Source organism: Sminthopsis crassicaudata, chromosome 2, assembly GCF_048593235.1.
Source record: "Sminthopsis crassicaudata isolate SCR6 chromosome 2, ASM4859323v1, whole genome shotgun sequence".
NCBI lineage: Eukaryota > Metazoa > Chordata > Mammalia > Dasyuromorphia > Dasyuridae > Sminthopsis > Sminthopsis crassicaudata.
This window is the reverse complement of record NC_133618.1, coordinates 84,651,628-84,668,248: the sequence shown is the minus strand read 5'-3', so window position 1 is coordinate 84,668,248 and position 16,621 is coordinate 84,651,628. Positions and strand designations below refer to the sequence as shown.

Here is a 16,621-nt window from a genome sequence, read left to right as displayed (position 1 = left end):
AAACCATTGTCTTCCTTCTTTTTAAATCTATGTTACAAGGGGTAGTTTGTGGATGAGATAGTAGGGAAAAGGAAGGACAATAATTGAAAATAAATGTGATGTAGCAACAAAAGTTATTAAAATGTTTTTAAACAATAAAACAATTAATACTGCTGACCTCTTCCCAATATATTAAAATATTAATCTATAAAATCATTATTACCTATAGACTACAGGTGACCAAAAGGAAGAAATGTGATATATGTAATCAGGCCATAGCAAATTAATAATAATGACTTATACACAAACTGTATAAATGACATGATTATGGACCAACTAAATAAGGAGGTAGTATGAGTGAAAGGTCCCAGATGAACAGCTGAAGGGCTACACAAGAATACCCAAAATATTAAAAATGCCAATAGATCAACTAATATTTATTAAGTGCCTATTATGTGCTAGGCATTGTGTTCAATACTTTAAATTTTATCTCATTTAATTATATTGCTGAAAAATAGAGAAACAACATACAAAAAATTATGAATAAATAAGTTACATATAGGAAAAATTGGAGGTAATCAATAAAGAGAGAAAGTACTAATATTAAGAAGAATCAGAAAAGTCTTCTAATAAACGGTTGAGATTTAGCTTAGACTTGAGAGTCCTGGACATGGGACATGAAAAATGTCTGAAGTTAGGAAATGGAGTGTTTTATGAAACAATAAGGAGGTCCGGTGTCACTAGACTGCAGAATCCTTGGAGGGGGTTAAGAAGAAGACCGAAAAGCTAGGAAGGGTGGTGTTATGAAGGGCTTTAAAAACCAGCCAGGGTCAACTAGTTGGCACAATAGATAGAGCATCAGTCTTGGATCAAAAGACCTGAATTCAAACCCAGCCTTAGACACTTATTAGCTGTGTGACTCTGTGTAATCCTGATTGCTTCCCCAGTCCATCTACCAAAAAAATGACTTTTTAAAAAAGAAATCATTCAGAGAATCTTATGTTTAAACTTGGAGGACTCCACCGAAGTTGATTTAATGAGAGGGGGAATATGATTAGACTTGCATTTTAGGAAGTTCAATTTGACATTGGAGTGGAGTGGAGACCTTTCAGCAGACTATTGCTGAATTCAGGAATGAGATGAGGAGGGCCTAGACTAGGATGTAGGAGACAGATGAAAGAAGAGATGCTGAGAAGGTAGAAACAACAGGACTTGACAATTAATTGGATTTGGGGTCTTGAGAGAGTGAAGCCTGACTCAATTGTGAACCTGTATGACTAGGAAGATAGGGAGGTCTCTCAACAGTACAGGTATGTTAGGAAGAAGGGACGGTTAGGGGTCAAGGTAAAAAGTTCAAGTTTGAATGGAATGTTGGGTGGATCCCCTGTAAAGGGTTTAGAGAAGGATGTTTGGAGAAGCACTCTGATGAGGTAGAGCAGGAGACATATAATCTGTAGCAGTAGAGGGAATATTCCCATGGATGAGATCCCAGCTGTACCAGGGCAAAGCTAGACCACTGTTTTAGTCTTAATGAGTAAGCATGAGAAGAAGCCTCTTGCCATACACAGGACAACTGTTTGTGTAAGATGGAGGCCAAGAGGCCCTGGAACCTTGGGGCCCTGGGGCAACTGCCCCTTTACCATTATGTTAATCCACCTCTGCTTGACTGACCTGTGAGAGGCTAGCCTAGCCATTATCTTCTGACAGGCCTTTATTGAAGGGGAAAAAAATCTTTCTAATAGCCCAGAAGAATTCTCTAATCTGACATCTTGTTTAGCAGATTATTGGGGCCTGTCTTTGATCACTCTTAGGAATAATGAGTGGGCTAGTCAGGCCAATCAACAGTCATTAATTAGCAGAACAACCAGAGCAGAGGTTACCTGGTTATGAATGGGGCACTTGGTTTGCAAATTATGAGTCCTGGATTGAAAGGCTGGATGAATGTGGGGATGTTTGTGAACAAGTTTAGGGCCAGGGAGAAGGGAACTGTGAGATGAATTGGGGTCACTGGGACCCAGCCTTCTGGAGAGCCTCTGGGAAAATTAATATCAAAATGTGTCATGTGAACTGCAGTTTCCCCTCTGTGAGGCTGTGTATGTATGTGTATGTAATACGCAGTTCCCATCACCCACTGATATGATGTGACTCACCATGAAGTACACAACGTGATGCTCACTGGGACACAACAGGACACACATAATGTGTCCTGTGACACAACATGGCATGGGAACAACCCCAACTTCAGGGAAAATACACAGGTCTGGAATTCAGTAGACTTAAATCAAAGTCCTACTTCTACCCTACTAACTAGAATGAGACATTTTATCTCACCAAGACTTAGTTTCCTCATCTGCAAAATAGAAATGATAGGTTGTAAATTTGAGAGGTTTTAGGTTCAAATTTTACCATTGACACATATTGATTATGTGACTCTGGGCAGGTCACTAAACCCTTCTCAATCTTAATTTCCTCATCCATAAAACGAGGCAGTTGGACCAGGTCATTTATGTCTTTAAATGTCTGACTTAATGAAGAAGAAGATGGAGAAGCCACAGTACAGTGATAGATCCATAGAGCATCCTAAGTACAAGTAACAAGTAGAGATTTATCCCAGACTAGATCATCTCGTTTCATTTCACAGCAAGTTGATAAAGCACAGATACCGTACTGCTGAAGTCCCAATTCTCACTGCCCCCACTCCAGCCCAGCCCACTGGGTCTCCTGACTGTACGAAAAGGCCCAAAAGGCCCTAGAGCATCACCTCCAAAGCAGAGCCCAGACCAATTTTGGCATCTGTAGCTCAGTAGATGATTTGTAGCATCAGCAGTGACTCAGACTCATAATTGGTAAAGCAGAGAATGAAGACAGCAAAGGAAAAGCATTGCTGGTGTTTTTCAGCCCAGAGTTCTGAAAGCTACAGACATATCACAGAGGAAAACATGACGGTTTAAAATAGTTGCCTGAACACAGTCCAGAAAAAAGTAATGGGTGAAGCCACATTAAAGTTCTCCTCGCTACATCTGGTTTTCTAAACCCGAGTTGGATTTCTAGGGTTATGTTTAAGTTGGGGCTTTCCAAAACTCCAGGTCTTCATCTTTGACATCCTCCTCCTCCTCTCCAACCTAATTCTCACCTTTATCTTCTTCATCCTCACAGCCCTCATGCTCATCTTTTCTATTCTATTTCTCCCCTCCTTCCTTCCTCTCACTGACCTCTAATTCATTTTCCCATTGTTTCTCATCAACTCCTTAATGACCATCATATCACCATTACCAAATGTTGATTGTTTCCATGAGTTAAACTTATAAAAAAGCCAGACAGGAAGGCCTCTTTTCAACATTCTACTCACTCTGGAGAAAGCCACACAGAGAAATATAGACATCGGTGAATGTCCTCACACACAGGTAAAATGAACATCCATCCATCAACAAACATCTATTAAATATCACCTATAAGATGGGCACTGTACTGGCCCATTTTCCTAGACTATTTCTTACACTTCCAGACAAAACTTTTGAAGTCAGTTAACAAGCATTTATTAATTATCTGCTATGTGATAGACACTGTGCTGGACACTGGGGACACAATGAAAGGCAAAACCTAAACCCTTGCTCTTAAGGAACTCACTGTCTGATGGGAGAGAAATAAACAAAAAACTATGCAACGAGCTATCCAGGATTGGAGATGATCGGAAGAGAACTAAGATAAATAGGACCTTCCAGAAGGTGGGGGTGGGTTCTAGCTGAGAACCAAAGGAAGCCCCAGGGCAAAGTTGAGGAGGGGGAGTTCCAGACGAGGTGGACAGACAGCTAATGAAAATGCTGGAAGTCAAGAGGCAGTCTCATTATAAAAGATACATTGGCAAAGCCGCAAGGACACCTATCTAATCTACCCAATTTTTTTTTGCTAGGGCTGAGGAGCCCATGAACATTTTATTTGGGGAATAATTTCTTCTTGCCATCTGTAGATGACAAATATTAATCCCAAATCAGCCCATTATAGAAGAAGCAGAGGTCCAATAGAATGAAAAAAAAGTAAAAGAGAAGATAAATTCAAGGCTGTCTAACTTTGCCACAATTACTTTAACAGGTTAAATTAACTCCAGATAAACCTGGATCCAGGGATGATTGCAATCAATAAAATATCAGGTTTGGAGTCAAGAAGACCAGAGTTTAAATCTAGCAAAGATACTACTTCGTGACCTTTGAGTAAGTCATTTAACACCTATTTCCCTCAGTTCTTCAGCTATAAAATGGAGACACACACAAGAGAAGGAAATGGCAAACCACTCCACTATCTTTGCCAAAAATCTCTATGGAATAATCCCAGGGTGGCAAAGAGTCAGACATGAGTGAACAACTAAAGAAGCCTCAGAGAAACCTGGAACTAATTCATTCTGTGGCCTCTGCCATTGGAGCCAAGAACAGGCAGTCTGGACTTCAAATCCATAGTGGAGTCCACTTTTTCCTAGGCTCCCTGGCTCTAGACTCATCTCCAAACTAGCTTCATTCTACACCAATATAACATGTTTACTAAAATCAGAGCAGAGATTTAAGCAAAAATAGAAAGGGAGAGAAAGAGAGGAAGACAGGAAGGGAAAGAGGAAGGGAGGGAGAGAGAGGGAGAGGAAGAATGAGCGAGAGAGGGGGAAAGAGGGAGGGAGGGAGAAAAGGAGGATGTGAGAGAGAGAGAGAGAGAGAGAGAGAGAGAGAGAGAGAGAGAATCTTAATTCTACCCCTTTCCAAATGACCACATGTACAAATATATACAGATACAATCAGACTTTTAGCACACAGACATATTTAGGCAAGCATGTTTAAACACAATATACAAACATATCTATATGAATATACAAAAAAGGCAAATGTACAAGTGTGTGTGTGTGTATGTGTGTGTGTGTGTGTGTGTTTGTGTGGATATGTATGTGGACACAGATATAGAGACAATCACCCAGATGCAAAATGCACAAATATTTACATGCAAATATATACATACAGAGACATACTAAAAGACAAACACTCTTGGATATCCAATATTCAATACAACCTGGCATACAGACACATAGATAACCATCCAAAGAAAACTATAAACATTTTCCTGTCCTAGGAGAAAAATCCACTCCAGATCATGGCTAGCTAAAGAACCCAAAACTAGGGAGATGTGCATGTAGTAGGATAGAGGGGGAGTGACTAACCAGAAAGATTGAGGGGAACCTTCTCTGTCCGGCTCTCAAAGCTAGGGCCAAAGTACCAAGTTCCAAGTTGTAGCTATGCTGGATGTTCAGGCTGCCCTCTGGCCACACTGTCCAAAGGCAAAAACAGGAGAAAATTCTGGCTCCATAGAGACTGACCTTTCCAGGCCTAAGTGAAATCATTTAAGGAGAAGAGAGAATTCCTGGGCCAAATAACAGAACCCTGTTTTATAAACTTCCAGAGATGTCCAGCAGAAGGACTCTAAATGCCCTGAGATAGCCAGAACCAGAGCATTATAATCCCAGCTTGCTGAAGAAACAAATCTCTTTCACTGATTCCAAACAGCAGATAGGAAAGAGAAGAAGTCAGCAGGGATTGACCTCTCTTCCGTCTCCTGCTAAATGGAATAGAGTTGAAGGAATGGGAGGATTCGGTTAAAAAAAAAAAATCTGAGAGAGGAAATTATGATGAGTAAAACCTGAAACCATACACATCCCATAGTTCAAGCCATTCTGAAGAAACATTTAGAGCCTTGACAGACAATGTACTGTCCTTGGACCAGCTGACCCCAAAGCAGTTGTATCAGCACTCATTTCTCCAAGGTACCCAATATCCAATCTTGGCAAAAATGCTTTGAAATTTTGGAAATCCCATCATTTGTTATCAAGAAATAGATGGAATGGTAAGGGCAGCTAAATGACACAATGGATAGAGCAACATGTCTGGAGTCTAGAAGACTGAGTTCAACTCTTCATGTGACACTTACTAGCTGGGTGACCCTGGGCAAGTCACTTAATCCTGTCTGCCTCAGTTTCCTCATCTGTAAGATGAGCTGGAGAAAGAAATGGCAAATTGCTCCAGTATCTTTACCAAGAAAACTCCAAATGAGGTCACAAAGAGTCGGACCTGATGAAATACCTGAACAACAACAAAAATAGAATTAGACTGCTGCTATTTGGGAAGGGCATGGAGTGTTGGATTTGGAGTCAAGAAGAACTGAATTCAAATTCTGTCTCAGACTCCTTACAAATTGTGTGATACTGGGCAATCACTTAACTTTGCTCAACCTTGGGTCCCTCATCTGTAAATTGAGAATAATAAAAGTACCTGTTTTCCAGGGTTGTTTTGAGGATCAAGCGAGATAATATATGTATAGGGTTTGCTATAAATATTAGTCATCGTTATTAAAACTGGGGATTAAAAGATCTGGTAGGTATCAGTTTATGCCCTGTTACTATCTAGTTGTGTGACCTCACCTTCCACTTCTCTGATTGGAGGGAAGAATGAAGTGCTCCTCTCTAATTGCTAGGTAAGGTCAGCTATCTCTTTATTTCACCCTGGATGCTTTCCTTGGCACCTCTCCATCATGCCCCAAGCCAGGTACCTCCCCCTTTTTCAGCTTCCTTTTATATGTTGCCTACTCAATAAGCTCAGGGTCTATCTTTTCATATTTGTATTGCCAGCACTTAGCCCTGTGTTTAGCACATAGTAGGATTAACCGGATGATTGGACAAAGTCAATTTATTTCTCTGAGTCCCAATTCTTCCAGCTCTAGAATGAGGATAATAATATGATTCCTACAGTGTCTCACCACAGTGTGTAAAGAATAAAATGAGATCATGGGTGTGAGAGTATTTTGGAAAAAGCCTTAAGTCCTTTAGGGATAGGTATTATTCTCATTGGGATGATTAATGAAGACACAGAAAACCTATTCCGAAGGCTGGAGAACTCAAATAAGCTGCTCTTCCTTTCAGGAAAACCTTGGCCTTCCCCACAAGCCCTTAAACTGCTCAGAGCAGGAAGGAAAACAGGAAACACACATCAACTGTAGAGAACTGAGGCAGCCTCTAGAGTGGCTCTCTGGGAGGTGTGGCTGACCTCAAGGAGGTGATTTCTTGACATTCTACCCAAAACTCTGCTCCTGCCTTCATCCCTGAGGATACCCTGGGACCAGACATCACATCGACCTTCAAGGAACATAGGTCACATTTATGAATAAAGTACAATGAAAGAACAGCACATTACCATTATAACCATTGCACAACAGAAGGAGATTCAAGATGGAATCAGAAAAATTAGGCTAAGTTCTCTTCAGGACTAAGCCCAATATGAGGTACTCTTTCTCTGCCTCATTGTGCCTTCCTTCTAATGGCACCATTTCTCCTTACTCTAGCTAACTTTGATCAGTCTAAATTGGCAGTCAATGGCTTTCTCCGACCTCATGGAGTGTTTTCTCTCTCCTGGTTAATTGTGAGTTCCCCTAAGGAACTTGCTTTTTCCTATTTTAACCATATGCTTTCCCAACTCTATTTCATATTTATCATTCTTGATGTCTATTATATCCCTTCACTTTGTCTATAACTTTTCCCCCTAAATAAATCTATCTTTTGCTCAAAAAAAAAAAATCAGAAAATTATATTCCCAAAAGATTGGTCAGTCATGTGGGAAGGGAACAGATAAATTAGTGGACAGTCCAAGTGCTATGATGGTATCCTCACAATGTCAAGAGGTCTAGAGGAGTACCCTCAATATGTTGGATGGACTTCTTGGCAGAGGATTTTTGGGAGGACATGGCCAAAGTCTCATGGGATAAGAAGGTGTGCATGGGTTGCCATCTTTATTGTGAGAAGAAGCCCACACTGGAGAACTAATAGATAATAAGGTCATATGATCATGGATTTAGAGTGGGAAATGACATTTTGCTCTGATATATTTATTTAAATTCTATTGGTACAAATAATGTTACCTGTTATCATCAAGAGAGTGTCAGGTATGGAGTCAGGAAGGTTCATCTTCTGACTTCAAATCTGGCTTTAGATACTAACTGTATGATCCTGAGAAAGCCTGTTCCTTATCTGTAAAATGAGCTGGAGGAGGAAATGATAAACCACTCCTGTATCTTTGTCAAGAAAACCCCAAATAAGGTCGCAGAGTCAGATGTAACTGAAAAAATACAACTGAACAACTGACCAGGAGATCATCTAGTTTATCTTCTTGCCTCCAAGCCAGATACCATTCCTGCCAAGCTTCCATGTCTATTTTTTTAAATGTTTACATCCCACACTTAGCACAGAACAAGCTCTTGATAATTTTTTTTCTTTCATTCTTTCATTTATTCATTCTTCTATTGGTTCTTATGGTCTCCTAAGTACATAGTATGTTAATAATAGTGCTCATCATTTGTACATCTCCTTTTCCCTCCCTTTTCTCCTACTTCCATCGTAAGCTTCCTCTCTTCTGATTTTTCTCTTATTTGTTTGATTTTTCCCCCCTCTTCTATCTCTTCTTCCTCCTGCTGCTTCTCCTGTATTTTTTGTCTCTTCTCTTTCCTGGGAATTCTTTCTCAGAGCAACCAGGAGTGGAATAAGGAAGTGCTTTCGGCTTCTGCTCTGAATTCTTATGAATTTTCATGCCCAGAATTGATCAGGAAGCCTTTGTTCTGGGAGCAGGTCGTTTGGGATCATGTGAGGAATATAATTGCTGAGTTCAAAACCTAGTTACAGTAATGCCATCCTATGACACCAAAGAGATAATGAATAATAACTAATAACTATTACTATTAATAACTAATAATTAGTTGTTAGTAATAACTAATCAAAGAGATTAGGCTTTGACCCCAGTCACTAATACCTCTTTTAGAAAAAAAGGAGGTTGGAAAGAATAATTAAAACAGGAATCTACTAGATTCTATATTGTTATTAACACTCATCTCTGAGCTATTATAACAAATTATCCTCTCCTAAGTCCCTTATGTTTAGTCCTTGAATTTTTTTTTAGGTCAAGAATTTAAATTCATCTGTTCTAATCTTCCAGAAGGTTTACATTTTAACAAGGAACAGAGAAAAAAAATCCTTCAAGATTCCAGAACCACAGGGAAGGATATTTGAAAATGGAACCTTTTCTGATCCCCTCACGTAACTTCTCCTAAGTCATCAGGACCTTCTGCTCTGCATTCCCTAGCTGAGGCTATTACTGTTATCAGGAGAGGTCTGGCCAATGATCCTGCTCCCTATAGCATGCCCAGTGTGTTTGGCTGATACGATTTAGACATGTTCTTTGGAGCATGTGCAGACATTCGATATCTGGTTCTGATCTGCTAAATCTCATGTTGAAGAGAAAGCTTTTTGAGTAATTGTAGAATTGGGAGAATTCAAAAGTCACTAGCCAGCCAGAGCAAATCTGTCTTTTCCTAGTCTTGCTATCACTGGAAAAGGAGGATTAGCCTATATGGATCTCTGGAGAGGGGAAGGATCTTGGGCCCTCTCTCACCACAAAGCTCAAGGAACATAGACTTGCTACTACTTTGGTGTCTATTCTTTCCTATTTTTATATTAAGAGTACTGAAGATGGATATTGTGAGCTTTAAAAGGTCAGGAGGATTTTCAAGGCCAGGAGCTGGAATTCATGTCAAAATCTGCTATAAGCCAGACAGTGAGAAGCCAAGCAATCTGCCCAACCCAATTAAGGAATAGCAAAGAAAAGGGCTCTTCCATCTATCTAGACAGACGGCCAGTCATACATCCATTTATCAGCCATGCCATTTTTGGAAGTGAAATTGGTGGAGGAATTGCTATGGAGGAATTGTGCTAAGATTGATCCCACTCTCTCCATGGACTGAAAGTAGCAGAGAGGAGGGTGTTCCTCATCCCCCTCACCCCAGGTGATGGGAGTAATTGTTTTTGATATATTTTTTGTTGTATGTCCCTTTGTAAAGGATAATTGATGATGACTGGTTAAATGGAACTGGGCATTAATCACTGTTAAGTTATAGTGGGAGAAAGCATGGCATGGGAATGGTGTGTTTGGATAGAATAGAGCTATTAGTGTTAGAGAGGAATCTTCCACATCCCTAGGACCTTAGGGATGGTAGCCAGCTCCACTCTGGAAGAGTGAATCCAGAGGCTCTCACTACACTATCTTGAGGACATTGCTTTCATTTCTGTCCATTGTGGAGCAGGGTCATAGTTTCAGAGTTCAACTTTAGTATAGACATTTCTAGGCCTTCTCAATGAGTGTGGGGAAAGGAGGTCTGAAAGAAGAGGAAAAATCCTCTAAAAACAAAGACAGCATTAAAGCGAGAGCAGCTCTTACCCACCCCATGTAAATTACTGCTCCAAGCCACAAGGACCCTTTCTCAGTAGTTTGTGCCCTGTCAACTAATGGGCTCAACTACTGGGCAGATTAACTTTTAGGCTGACTCCCTAAGGACTGACCAAGTAACTTGCTGACTTTCTAAAGCACTAAGCTTCCCAGTATTCCAGAGGATTTCAACCACTGGAGAGTGTGTCCTGAGTTCACCCCAGCCCCCAGGAAGGAGCTCTCCTCCTTTGTCTTAAGAACCTAGCAGTCTAATAACTAACTGAATCCAGTACAATGCTAGGAAGCAAGTAAATTGTGTCCTCTCCTCCCAGGAAACAGCTTACACAAAGGAAACAGAAAGGACAAAAAATATTCTAAAGGGAGAACAGGATGTAGGATGGTCTGACTGGAGTATAGAGGAAAAGAATGGAGGAAATAAGCATTTATTAAGTGCCTACTATGTACTAGACACTTTCCTCAGCACTTTACAAATACTTCATTTGATGCTCACAACAGCCCTTTAAAGGTAGGTGCTATTATTATCCCAAATTTACAGTTAAGGAAACTGAAGCAGATAAAGGTCAAGAGATTTCTTCAGGGTTACACAACTAGTAAGTGTATGGAGCTCCTCTTGACTTTTGACCCAGCAGTCCCTCCTGTGTCACCTTCCTCCCTGGGAAGGGTAAGAAAGTGTGTTGGAGAAGGGGCAAAGAGTGGGAAATAGAGGAAGCAAGGTATAAGAAGGCTGGAAACAGATTGTAACAGACGTTTGTATGCCTAACAGAGGAGTTTGTATTTTTCCCTCATCAAGTAATATGTATGATAATCCTCCAGATGTCTAATTTCCCTCTTAAGTGCTAAACTTCATAAGGACAAGGAGATACCATCTTTCCTAAACTGTGTATCTTCCCCACAGTCAATAGATAAAGAACAATATCATTTGTTGTGGGAAGGAAGAACCTTCCTGAATGGAATAATTATTTTGTCAGAGCTGTTTTGCCCCTTGTCCTTTTCCTTTTCCCTCTCACCCCCACACACACCATGTTATTATGGCTATACCTGGTACCCAATGTTTACTTAGGACCCAATTCACTAAAGGATAAGCCTAAGATAGAATCACTCTTATGGGGAATTCCCAGGAGAGGAAACTCCCACAACGGAAACAGGTCAGCACCTTCTCTGCATCTTAGAGAGTCACTTAGAGTTCAAATCCAAGCCCCATACACTTATTACTTGTATAACCCTGGGCAAGATATATAATTTTTCCAGTCACACAGTCAGGAGGTATCAAAGGTGAAATTTGAACCCAGGACCTTCTAGATTCAAGACCAGCTCTCTATCCACTGAATCTTCTTATCTCATTATATCTATGATGATACTTAGATACAACCCAAGTTGAGACTCTACCTCTTCCTTTAGGGATCAATTGAACAGACCCAAATCAGTCTAACATGACACAGTTCAAAGTCCAACAGTCTTTCTCTGACACAACAAAGGCCCTTGAGTCCAAAGCTATTGAAATTAAATCTAAATGAGGAAATCTTAACTTGTTTTTGCATCAGAGACCTCCTTTGGCAATAATCTGATGAAGCCCATGGATACTTTAAATTTTTTTCCTTTTATTTAAAACTTAAATGCAAAATAGAAAAAAAATTTGCCATGTGCACAGCAGAACATAAGAGAGGATTTAAAGTAAAAATCAAGAAATGTCCATTTCAAGAAAGCCTAGATAATAAACATTACACATTGCATTTATGCTGCCCATCTTTTCTTTGGTTCCTTGTAGGTTTGTTTTTGTTCTCTGCTATGTACTTTTTATTTTATTCTTCCTCCCCTTTCCTCTGTGCCCCCAAGAAGGCTACAATTAAGCACCAATAGATTTATACAAGCACACATACATACATATACATATGTATATATATATAGATAACTATAATCATATATAGATAGATAGATACCCATTTACATTCACATACATCTGTGTAAGACCACATTATAGGCTTGTTTGTTCTGTTTCTCTGAAAATGGATATCTTCCTTCATAGATCTGTCTTTCCATATTTTTCTAAATCTACCAACTCATCATTTTCTATACCACAGTAATATTCCTACCTTATACTGTCTAGTTATTTTAAATAGTCTAAAACAATATTAATATAGCTGATAGAGGAATTTGGAATAATTTTTTAAAGCATAAAACAAAATACATAGACAAAGGAATTACCTAATCAAGTTAACAAGGGAGGAAATAAGTATCTATTAATTACCTACTCTGTTTCAGGAACTATGCTAAACACTTTACAAATATTATTATATTTGATCTTCACAATAATCTTGGGAGGTAGGTACTATTATCACCCCCATTTTACAGACAAAGAAACTAAGGCAGACAAATTGTTTCCCAGGATCACAGAACTAGTGAGTGTTTGAGACCATATTGGAACTCAAGTTTTTTCTAACTTCAGACCCAACAATCTATCCATGGTGCTACTTAGCTACTATGCTTACTATGTGTCTGACACAACGCTAAGTAACAAACAAAAAGGAAGTCCCCACCCTTGAGGGTAGGAAGAGCTCATTTCTCCTGGAAGAAGAAAACATTGGAAAAGGACCTGAAAAGGGAAAGAGAGAGAGTAAGAAAAGTACTCACTTGAATAGGTCATAGCATGGAAGTCCTAAGAAACAGAAGCCCTCCCTCAAAATGGAGATCCCAGGAAGACCTTACTAGTGGGAGAAAGGGGCCAAAAGGATAGAGGGATGTTTCAGGATAAGAAAATTACAAATACTACATATCATTTATTGTTATGTTGATAGATTAAGAATGACCAAAAAAAAAAGTTGTTGATAATTTTTTTAAAATCTTAGTTATAAAAAAGAAAGATGGAGAGGAATATTATTATATTGATTATATAATATTCAATATTATCATGTTGAAATATAATAATTTTTAAAATTCATAGACACACACATCCCCCAGAGCTATCCACCGGCCTGTGGTGCCCAGATTAAGAATCCTGGTCTGCTTATGGTTTCCAAAGTGATATAAGAAAACCAAGCCAAGATTAAATTGGAAACAAAAATGGGCTTAATCACTTAATTAATAAGTATTTATTAAGCACCTGTTTATGCCAAACCCTGTGCTAGAAGCTAGTGATACAAATGCAAATTCCTGTCTTGAAAATGTTTTCATTCCACTGAGGAGAAAGACAGTCTGTGAGTGCTAAGGAAAGAGTGACACAAAAGATGAGATTTCTCCTTCAACCTTTCTTTCTCCTACTGCTCCTACAATTCAAATCCTTGTCACCTCTTAACCAGATGATGATTGCTTCCTAGATGCTGTCCCCACATCCATTATTCCTCTCTCATTTACGCTTTATTGTCATAATAATCTTTCTAATATACAGATCTGATCACATGACTAGTCAAGAACCTTCCATTTAGAAATTATTTAGAAATTAAATCCAAACACTTTAACCTAGCATTCAAGGCCCTCTGGTCTGGCCCCAAACTGCCTTTTCAACCTTATATCCCACTACTTTTTTTTTATATGTAAATTGTTATTAAAGCAAGCTAGACTTCTCTTCCTAATCTGAATATGGCTAGTTTTTTCCAATTTCCATGCCTTTGCTTTTTTTCGTTGCCTTAATCTGGAATGTGCCCCCTCTCCATCTGTTGAAATCCCAGACATCCTTCAAAGTCTAGCTCAAAAATTACCTCTTCCAGGAAGTCTTCCCCTAATTCCCTGTAACAAAACAGGGTCTTTGCTTCTGTGTGTGAACCGCCAACCCCCCCCCCACCTTGTGCTTTTTTATTGATTCTTTAAAGGCACACCCTAAGTTTCTGCTTTGTATTATAGCCTTATCCTCTTACTGGATTATAACCCTTTGGAGGGCAGGAAGAGTATCTACTTTGTACACCTCCTTAGAGTTCATCACAGTGCCTTGCAAGCAGTTGGTTGAATGAATGGTGAATGCTTTAAGCCATCCGTGACTCATACAGAAATCTTAGCCTTACAATTACCCCCCACCATAAAATGGGAATACAAGCCAGTTAGAGAAGGTTCTCTGTTATTTCCTGGTCCTCTCCTCCCACTCCTATCTCAGCCAAGACTTGTCAGAGTTTGTTGCTTTGCTGATTCTGTTACCATGGCAACCAGTTGCACTGAAGCCTCACATCCCCTCCACCCTCCACCCTTCCCCCAGCCCAAAAGATCCCCCTGCTGATCCCTGGGGCCACTGGGGAGCTCCAGGAAATGCCTTTGTTGGGACTTCATCTGTCTGTAAACACATGGAAGATCATATCATTCCCCTTGCTCTCTCAACCATCCCAGAAACATCCTGCAATCCAGTCCTTGTTCTCCACTAGCCACCTGTACCTAGGCAAGAATTCTTTATCTAGGGGTCCCTGACCTTGTTTCTATTAATATTTTGATAACTGGTATTTCATTATGATTGTTGTCTCTTTCAAATATATTTTATGCTTTAAAAAAAAAAAACAGAATTCTGGAAAAGGTTCAGAGACTTTAAACTGCCAAAGAGAGCATGCTATTTTTCATGGACTCTTTACCAGGCCTGGGGTGAAATCTCCCCAGGAAGCACAAAGTACTCAGCACCGTGCTGACGGGAAGCCACAAGAGGTAGAGCAAAGAACCCCAATCCCGTCTTCACTCTGCTTCTTACTACTTGTATAACCCAAAACAAGACAATTCACTGTAGGCAGCTAGTTGGCATAATGAATAGCACCATGGACTCAAAGACAGGAAGACTAGAGTTTGACATCTGCCTTAGATGCTAACAAACTGTGTGATCCTGGGTAAGTCACTGAATAGATCAGCCTCAGTTTTCTTATCTGTAAAATAGACATGATAATGTATCTCCCTCAAAAGGGGCTATTATGAGCATCAAAATGGATTAACATATAAAAAGTGATTTTGCAAATCTTTCCCAATACATTGCACTGCTGACTATCCAGAGAACGCTGTAAAGTTGAATAGAGAGTGGGAATAGGGGGTGACTCCAGTTGTTCTATAAAATAGGAGCAGTGCCTACAGAGCAGCAGTAGAGGGGCAGCTAGACGATGCAGTAATAGAGTACTAGCCTGGAGACAGGAGGATCTGATTTCCAAGTCCAACTTCACTTAACTATGTGACTCTGGACAAGTCAGTTAATCCCAATTATCTCAAAAAAGAAAAAAAAAAAAAAAAAAAAAGAATGGCACTGGAAAAGAGCAGATGAGAGAGGCAGGGCAACAAAGTATCAACAATAGATAAAAGTAGTTAGATTGGGGTAAATCTGGAAAGATTTCTTGATAGAAGTAAGATTTGGGTTGAATTCCATGGTCTCTTTGGGCTTCTGTATCTCTTTTCAAGATCCTGTCAGGATCTCTGTATTCTTTCTATGTAACTATAGTCAGTTTTATGTAATAATTACCTCACAACACACCTCTGAGATAGGTAATACAAATATTATTATACCCATTTCACAGATGAAGAAAGTGGAAGTCATGTAGCAAGTAAAACTGAGGCAGAACTCAAATCTTTAGTCTTTTGATTTCCTTCAAGTTCCAGTGTTCTCTCCAATACAGCAAACTGTCTTTCTCTCTGTGTCTTTCTGTTTCTAAAACTCTGTTAATCTGCATCTCTGTATCTAATCCTGCTTTTCTGCAGGAATCCAGGTAGGACTGGATAATTGAAGGACAATTAATTTAGAGTTGGAATCAATGTAAGATGTGACTGAGTCCTACCACCTCTTTTTTTAGGAAGTTTGAGACTTGACCAGGGTCACACCAATATTACATTGCAGAGCTGAGATTTGAACCGCCTAATTCTAAATTCAGCACTTTTTCCAGTTTATCCCAATCTGCCTTAAAGGAGAAAGCCTGGGTCTTGTGAGGGTGAAGCCATCCCAAGAGATTTGACCTTTAGAACTTCTTCTGGACCTAACAAGTGGGTTTACCACAGCCCGGGGGGTGCCCCAAGCCACAACTCTTGCTGAAGGAAGCTCAGGTCACAACCTGAAGTCTTTGTGTAGTCAAGGTAATAAATGCTAGATAAATACAGGTCCCTGTAGTGTTCAGATCCAGGAAAAGCAATGGATGGTTTTAATTTTCTGAGAAAAGAGGCCCATGTTTGTACTTTCTTATTTACAATAGGACCTGTGGGGAACCTTATAAACGGCACAGATCTAGACAAGTCTCACAAAGACAAATATTCCTTGCAGCTGGGACTTTGTCCTCTGACTTTCCCAAACCCCAATTTCTAGTCAGGACAGATTCAGGCCAAAATGGTTTCCCCACCCAGGATCACTGCCTGGAAACATGACAGGAAAACAAACGGGAGCAAAAAGCCGATTTGGATGTTGCCATTTGCCGAAG

The 16,621-nt window shown here is 39.8% G+C and overlaps 1 long non-coding RNA gene across 1 annotated transcript in view; it reads right to left on the bottom strand.

Annotated features, from left to right (window-relative positions):
* The window catches only part of LOC141553232 (uncharacterized), a 32,870-nt gene extending 18,505 nt beyond the window's left edge, over positions 1-14,365 (bottom strand). The window contains exon 1 of the long non-coding RNA XR_012485333.1: positions 13,964-14,365. This is a non-coding gene — a long non-coding RNA (uncharacterized LOC141553232). The remainder of the gene's footprint in view (positions 1-13,963) is intronic.
* Between the last annotated feature and the right edge of the window lie 2,256 nt (positions 14,366-16,621).